The sequence below is a fragment of the Pseudophryne corroboree genome, chromosome 6 (genome assembly GCF_028390025.1).
Source record: "Pseudophryne corroboree isolate aPseCor3 chromosome 6, aPseCor3.hap2, whole genome shotgun sequence".
Taxonomy (NCBI): Eukaryota; Metazoa; Chordata; class Amphibia; order Anura; family Myobatrachidae; genus Pseudophryne; species Pseudophryne corroboree.
In genome coordinates, this window is record NC_086449.1 from 106,674,156 (window position 1) to 106,681,922 (window position 7,767).

Sequence of the window (7,767 nt, forward strand, 5' to 3'; positions counted from 1 at the left end):
AGTAATTCCCCAATCTGAAATGACGCCACACAGTACTGCAACTTTATTCACAACATATCATGCAATAGTGTCTCTTATTCTCGTTATGCTTGCTTCGCTCGCCATGCGGTGGGCACGGTGCCTCGCTACGCTCTGCACACTATTATATCAGTAGTCAGGAAAGGCAGCATGCATTTGTGGAGTGAAGAGGGTGAAAAAAGAGAGAAAGTACAGTATGTACTGTAAGGTTATGTCAGAGGGTGTGAAGATGATCAGCTCAGTGTTATACATGTTACAGTAAGTTAGAATACAGTACAGTGCATTATGTATTTATATTTTATTACCAGGTGTCTCCTCCACTGGTTGGCGACGGACTGTAAAAAGATAAAATACAGTTAGTCATATCAGTTTGACTTAAATTAATGTTGGAGAAAAAAAATACTGTAATTACAGTACCAACTATTGCTACTGTACAGTATATTTACCAAAAATGTATTCTGGCTCGTCGTCTGTGGGTAAAAGAGAAGAATATTATAAGATACAGTATACAGTAAAAAGTATAGTAATAGTACACTAGTGTCCAGGCCCAGTGTCAGGTGGGTAAAAAAAGGTATGCTTGTGACAGGCATGGTGATTCCAAGGGACCCCACCGAGACCATCAGAAAATTTGTGAGTGACCCGTATGCCGGTGATTATGACTAGAATAAGGTAGCAACTCTTTTTTCTTTTGAATTATGTATACTGTACAGTACTGTATGTGCATATTGTACAGTACACTTAAAATATTTAGCAGTTACTGTAGTGGTAATTTTTGGGATGACAGTATTAGCATACTGTAAGCATCCAACTGAGGCCCCCAAACAGATGCCGCCACTAGGTACAGTACGTGCCTCTCGTGCCTAATGGGAAATTCATCACTGACAGTATCTAGAGAGATGAATGGAGAGACAGTGACAAGGGGTGAGAGAGAGAGAGAGAGAGAGAGAGAGAGAGAGAAATTGAGTAAGATGGGTGTTTTTTTTAGAACAGGATGTTGTCCATACAGTAGCAACCAATCAAATATTACCTACTGTACTGTATTATCGTCTGTAAGTGTAACTAGATACTGTAAATGTTAATGTGGGATGTGATCGGTTGCTACTGTATGGGCAATATCACCAGTTCAAACAAAAACAATTTTCATCCGATTTCTACGCATTTGCCAGAAAAATCTGATGATGATGAAAAGTGCTACTCTGATGGCATCAGATCAATGTCAGTAATAATTCTTACCACTAAATGCAGCAGCATCATCATCATCATCATCCTCCTCCTCCTCCGTGGCCTGTTCCAGTGTAGGGCCTGTGAAAAAAAAACATTAATGTTAACAAAGCTAAATATTTATCTTGTTAAAAACACGTTAAAGGTTAAAGAACACTGTACGCTGTTTACTTAAGAAATACCGTAATGATACGCTATTTGCGTAACGATCGCTCAGCCGTAGGCGAGACGCTCAAGCGTCACGTTCGCTCACGGCCCAGTGATCACAGGACACGTTATTGGTTATGTCTAGGGGAAAGATTCGCTGTAGCGTAGCTTACGCTCGAGACCACGAGGAGGTCACCAGCGATGCAGACGCTCACAACACTATACCTTTATATTTAAACCTTTTAACAATGTAATGCGCTATATACCTTAATGTGAATACAGGGTGTAAGTGCAACCTTGTGTAACCTGACTAACTACAAAGCTGATTGAGCGTCACCGACGCTCAAGTGAACACTTAACACAATAGAAAATACACAGATACTGGATTAGGGTTCCAAAGCCTATTATCTGTATTATATCTAGTATACTTGTAAAAGAGTAACACAGTACAAATGATACACTACAATATAACAAAGACTTCCTAACCAAACACCTAACTAAGGGATAAACTACAATACTATCCTGATCTAATACAATACAATACAATACAATACTATAAAAGTTTTAGTCTAGGGGAGATATGAGAGAAAGGAGAAGGGAGAGAGAGAGAGAGAGAGAGAGAGAGAGAGAGAGAGAGAGAGAGAGAGATGAGAGAAATTGGCTCACAGAAAAACAATGATTACGTTAAATAAGAGACAACATGGTTGCAGATAAAACTACATATGTGAGAGACAATCGCTGCGCAGTTAGTCAATGCTGAATACAGCATGGGATGGAAGCTAGACTCCATTTTGAGAAACCTCCACTTGATTCCAAAGACCACACCACATGCCTGAAAGGGGGAGGGGAAGACATCCAGCAGCAGCCATTTTAGATTTGCAGGTCCAAACACATGGCACCACAATCACATAGCAGAAAACACAAGACTCCATTTTACTCCAAAATGTCCAAGCCTCAAAACAATGCATATGTTCTGATTTTACAATTCCAAACCATCTAAAACACCTTTCACAATGTAATCCAACTTCCTAGAACCATCTTATAATTTCACATTCCAAATCACCTTTCACAATGTAATCCAACTTCCTAGAACCATCTCATAATTTCACATCCCAAACAACTTCAGTATCTCACTAACCAGAGCATATTCATCACAAGACCAGATCACAATGTACTCACAAGTATCAGCCTGCCATTGCTACCAGCACATATTCAAAACTACTGCATGGTGGTATTTATGATTAACAAGATCCCAGCTACCATCACAGATTCCACAGGGCACCAACACTAACACCCAACAATCACACAACCAAGCTACAACATCCTATTTAAACCAGAAAGCAATCTGTCTATATTCCCTTATCTAGCCATGTGGATTCAATACTTAGCCTTTGGTGCCTGGTCAGTCCTGGGGATGTAGCCTCCATGCTGCTGGGTGCCAGGTAGCTGTGTGTGTCTGTGTGTGAGTGTAGCTACATTACATCTGTTCTCTGAGGCCACACCTGACCACTACCTTCCTGTTTGACCAGTCTCTGGGGGAGGGGTCTCTCTAGCTTTTGTATTGAATCACTGTTCTCTTTGTATATGCTAATCAGGTTCAGACCTGAAAACTTAGTTGATCATCCATTGTTCCCAACAAAGCTGATCTTAACTTTTATACATATAATCATATCTATCCGCTGCAATGTCCCACGACAACACAATAGGTCTCAAACTAAACCACACCTTATTCTGCTTGCTTCAATACCAAACATGATGTGTTTATCTGGTTCGGTTCAAATGATACACATCCATGACATTAATTCATCAGCCAATTCTAAATCTCCATGACGTCTGGTGTTTGCTGTGCTCGCTGCGCATATTTGCAAGTATAGCGGCTTATATGTGTGCAGTTTATATGGTCTCTCTATGTAATATTTTTCTGACTTTGACAATGTGAAAAAAAAAAAGGTTCATTCCAGGAAATACACATACCCTCCAACATGACCCGCCCCACTAGGTACAAAATGCTCTGGTTCTGGACTTCCCTCTTAATTTATTATTGCCATCACCTGTGAAGAAACAGCTTTCTTATCATATAACTAGTTCAACACAGGTGATGGAAATCATAAATTAAGAGGGAAGTCTAGAAACAGAGCAGTGCGGCGGGTCATGTTGGAGGGTCTGCATACAGAAAAATAGAATTTGATGACAAATACTGTAAGAACCACTTTGCCCATCTAATCTGCCTCTTTTTTTTAACCTTTTTTTTACATCAAACCTTATTTGATCCTTATTTCTTTGTAAGGATATCCTTATGTATGTCTCTTCCATGCATGTTTAAATACTGTAGCTCTACTGTTTTAGGCTCTATCACCTCTGATGGGAGGCTATTCCACTTGTCCACTGCACTTTCTGTGAAGTAATTTTTCTTAAAATTCCCCCTGAACCTCGCCCCCCTCCAGTCTCCGTGCACATCCTCGTGTCCTATTGCTTGCAGTGTCTTCATTAGGAGAATGTTTCCCTCCTGGACTTTATTAAAACTAGAGATGTGCACCGGAAATTTTTCGGGTTTTGTGTTTTGCTTTTGGATTCGGACTTGTTTTGGATCCTGGTGCTTTTTTTCAAAAACCTCTCAAAAACAGCTTAAATCGTAGAATTTGGGGGTATTTTTGATCCTACTGTATAGTGTTATTAACCTCAATGACCATAATTTCCACTCATTTCCAGTCTATTCTGAACACCTCACAATATTATTTGTAGTCCTAAAATTTTCACCGAGGTCACTGGATGACTAAGCTAAGCGACCCAAGTGGCCGGCACAAACACCTGGCCCATTTAGGAGTGGCAGTGCAGTGGCAGACAGGATGTCACTTATAACAATTTTCCCCAAACATCACATGATGCAAAGATAAATAAATAAAAAAAGAGGTGCAAGATGGAATTGTGATTGGGCCCTCCCAACCACCCTTATGTTATATAAACAGGGTCTGCCACACGACTGTGGCTGAAATGACTGGTTGGTTTGGGCCCCCACCAAAAAAAGAAGCAATCAATCTCTCCTTGCTCAAACTGGCTCTACAGAGGCAAGATGTACCGGACTGGACTTACTTAATGGGTGCAGTGAGGTGATGGACATAGAGTCCTGGTCCTCCTCCTCCGCCACCGCCTGTGACAGTGTAGGGCCTGTGAAAGCAAAAATTCCATGAAATATACTTTTGTATTCTGTGTTGAATACAGTAAAGCAAAAATTCAGTCAGGAATTGGAGGAGGAGAGTAGATTTCGCACACAGAGACGAGAATGTCGAGGCCAGAATCAGGGGGTAGTGGAGGAGGGTTAGGATACCGTACCTCACCCTGTTGGGATTGCTGCAATCAGGATGCCACTGTCGGTCACCTGACCGCTAGAATCCTGACTGCTGGTCACGCAAACCCAACCCATTGGTTTAACACAATGTACAGTACAGTACAATACTGCAGTTTACTTACCAAGTTGGGGAGAGGGTTTTTCATCTTCATCCTCACTGTCAATAATTACTGAGTTGAAAATAAAAAAATATTATAAACAAAATACAGTAGAGTACAGTTACTACAAAATTGCACAGTAGTGCAGTGCTACAGGAGGCAGAGATATATTCATAATACAGTAGGAGCAGAATGACTGTCCAGCGGTAGGGGACATACAGTACTGTATTTAAAAGACCTGCTGTCTGGATCCCGACATTCAGAATGCAGAGTGTGGATTCAGAGTATGATTGGAGGGTTAGGCTAGTGGAGGGTGGGTAGGATGCACAATTTTGGGCACCATAATACAAAATGGATATCGTGGAACTACAAAAGGTTTAGAGGCGGGCGACCAAAGTGATGAAGTGGATTGAGAAGATGGAATACAAGGAAAGGCAGGCTAGGCATGTTTACATTGGAAAAGAGGAGATTAAGAGGGGACATGATTAACCTTTACAAATATACTGTATACAGTAAGGGGACAATACACAGGAACTGTTTTTGATAAGATGGACACAGAGGACACGTGCACAGTAACTCTTGTTGAAGTAGAGGCGATTTCGCACAGAGGCGAAAAGGGGTCTTCACAGTGAGGGAAATACTGTATAGTACATGTTTGGAATTCCCTGCCTGAAAAGTAATAAAAGTGGACTTGGTCAATACTTTTAAGAATGGGCTTGAGAAAATCCTACTGTACTTACTATAATCTGGCTCCTCTTCCTCCCCCGACTCAATGTAAATGAGCTCCTCCTCCTCCGCCTCTGTATCAATTACGAGGCGGTCTGTGTGTAAAAGATGACAAGTATTGTAAAATACAAAAATTACAGTAATACTGTAGGAAACTAGTGTGTCTGTAACAAAAAGTAATTATTACCACTTCCGGAGCTCTCGGATGGTGTCGGCGGTGGTGGTGGTGGTGTTGGTACTGTGGGAAAAAAAATAACAGTACTGTAAGTGAAGCTGTCAATTGGAAACATGTACTGTACAGTATCCAGGACACATGTACAGTAGTGTAACGATGACAGTCACACCAGAATTCTCGTTACACAATACCTGGCAGCGCAGCAGGTGGTGGTGGTGGTGGTGGTGTTGTTGGTACTGTGGGAAAAAAAATAACAGTACTGTAAGTGAAGCTGTCAATTGGAAACATGTACTGTACAGTATCCAGGACACATGTACAGTAGTGTAACAACGATGACAGTAGCACCATAATTCTCATTACACAATACCTGGCAGCGCAGCAGGTGGTGGTGGTGGTGGTGGTGTTGTTGGTACTGTGGGGAAAAAAATAACAGTACTGTAAGTGAAGCTGTCAATTGGAAACATGTACTGTACAGTATCCAGGACACATGTACAGTAGTGTAACGATGACAGTCACACCAGAATTCTCGTTACACAATACCTGGCAGCGCAGCAGGTGGTGGTGGTGGTGGTGGTGTTGTTGGTACTGTGGGAAAAAAAATAACAGTACTGTAAGTGAAGCTGTCAATTGGAAACATGTACTGTACAGTATCCAGGACACATGTACAGTAGTGTAACAACGATGACAGTAGCACCATAATTCTCGTTACACAATACCTGGCAGCGCAGCAGGTGGTGGTGGTGGTGGTGGTGTTGGTACTGTGGGAAAAAAAATAACAGTACTGTAAGTGAAGCTGTCAATTGGAAACATGTACTGTACAGTATCCAGGACACATGTACAGTAGTGTAACGATGACAGTCACACCAGAATTCTCGTTACACAATACCTGGCAGCGCAGCAGGTGGTGGTGGTGGTGTTGGTACTGTGGGAAAAAAAATAACAGTACTGTAAGTGAAGCTGTCAATTGGAAACATGTACTGTACAGTATCCAGGACACATGTACAGTAGTGTAACAACGATGACAGTAGCACCAGAATTCTCGTTACACAATACCTGGCAGCGCAGCAGGTGGTGGTGGTGGTGGTGGTGGTGGTGGTGGTGTTGTTGGTACTGTGGGAAAAAAAATAACAGTACTGTAAGTGAAGCTGTCAATTGGAAACATGTACTGTACAGTATCCAGGACACATGTACAGTAGTGTAACAACGATGACAGTAGCACCAGAATTCTCGTTACACAATACCTGGCAGCGCAGCAGGTGGTGGTGGTGGTGGTGTTGTTGGTACTGTGGGAAAAAAAATAACAGTACTGTAAGTGAAGCTGTCAATTGGAAACATGTACTGTACAGTATCCAGGACACATGTACAGTAGTGTAACGATGACAGTCACACCAGAATTCTCGTTACACAATACCTGGCAGCGCAGCAGGTGGTGGTGGTGGTGGTGGTGGTGTTGGTACTGTGGGAAAAAAAATAACAGTACTGTAAGTGAAGCTGTCAATTGGAAACATGTACTGTACAGTATCCAGGACACATGTACAGTAGTGTAACAACGATGACAGTAGCACCAGAATTCTCGTTACACAATACCTGGCAGCGCAGCAGGTGGTGGTGGTGGTGGTGGTGGTGGTGGTACTGTGGGAAAAAAAATAACAGTACTGTAAGTGAAGCTGTCAATTTGAAACATGTACTGTACAGTATCAAGGACCAAAAAGGGGTCCGGCCAATAAACAATCTGCATCAGAGAAGCAAGATACAGTATGCTTAAAGTATACAGTACTATATACTAGATCGCCAACAAACGTAAATTAACAAACAACTATCACTGGAATTGACCATCCTCATCCCGTAGCGAAGCACGGGTATTCAGCTATCTACAATGTTATTTATACTTTGTGTTTAATATTTACATTTAGTTTTGTAAACAGACATTCTTAACATTAACGGATTGCAGCGAGTTATCTGTGATGGTCAGGACAGGGGGGTTGGGACTATAGAAATCACTATGTACTGTACACTACTGTATTTGACAATACTTA

General features: G+C 41.7%; 1 long non-coding RNA gene across 1 annotated transcript; it reads right to left on the minus strand.

Annotated features, from left to right (window-relative positions):
* Positions 1–323: 323 nt before the first annotated feature.
* LOC134934916 (uncharacterized) lies at positions 324–4,587 on the minus strand. Its single transcript, XR_010179838.1, has 4 exons — positions 4,477–4,587; positions 1,252–1,320; positions 465–488; positions 324–353 (listed from the first exon to the last, which is right to left on the minus strand). It is a non-coding gene; the product is annotated as an uncharacterized LOC134934916 (long non-coding RNA).
* Positions 4,588–7,767: the final 3,180 nt, after the last annotated feature.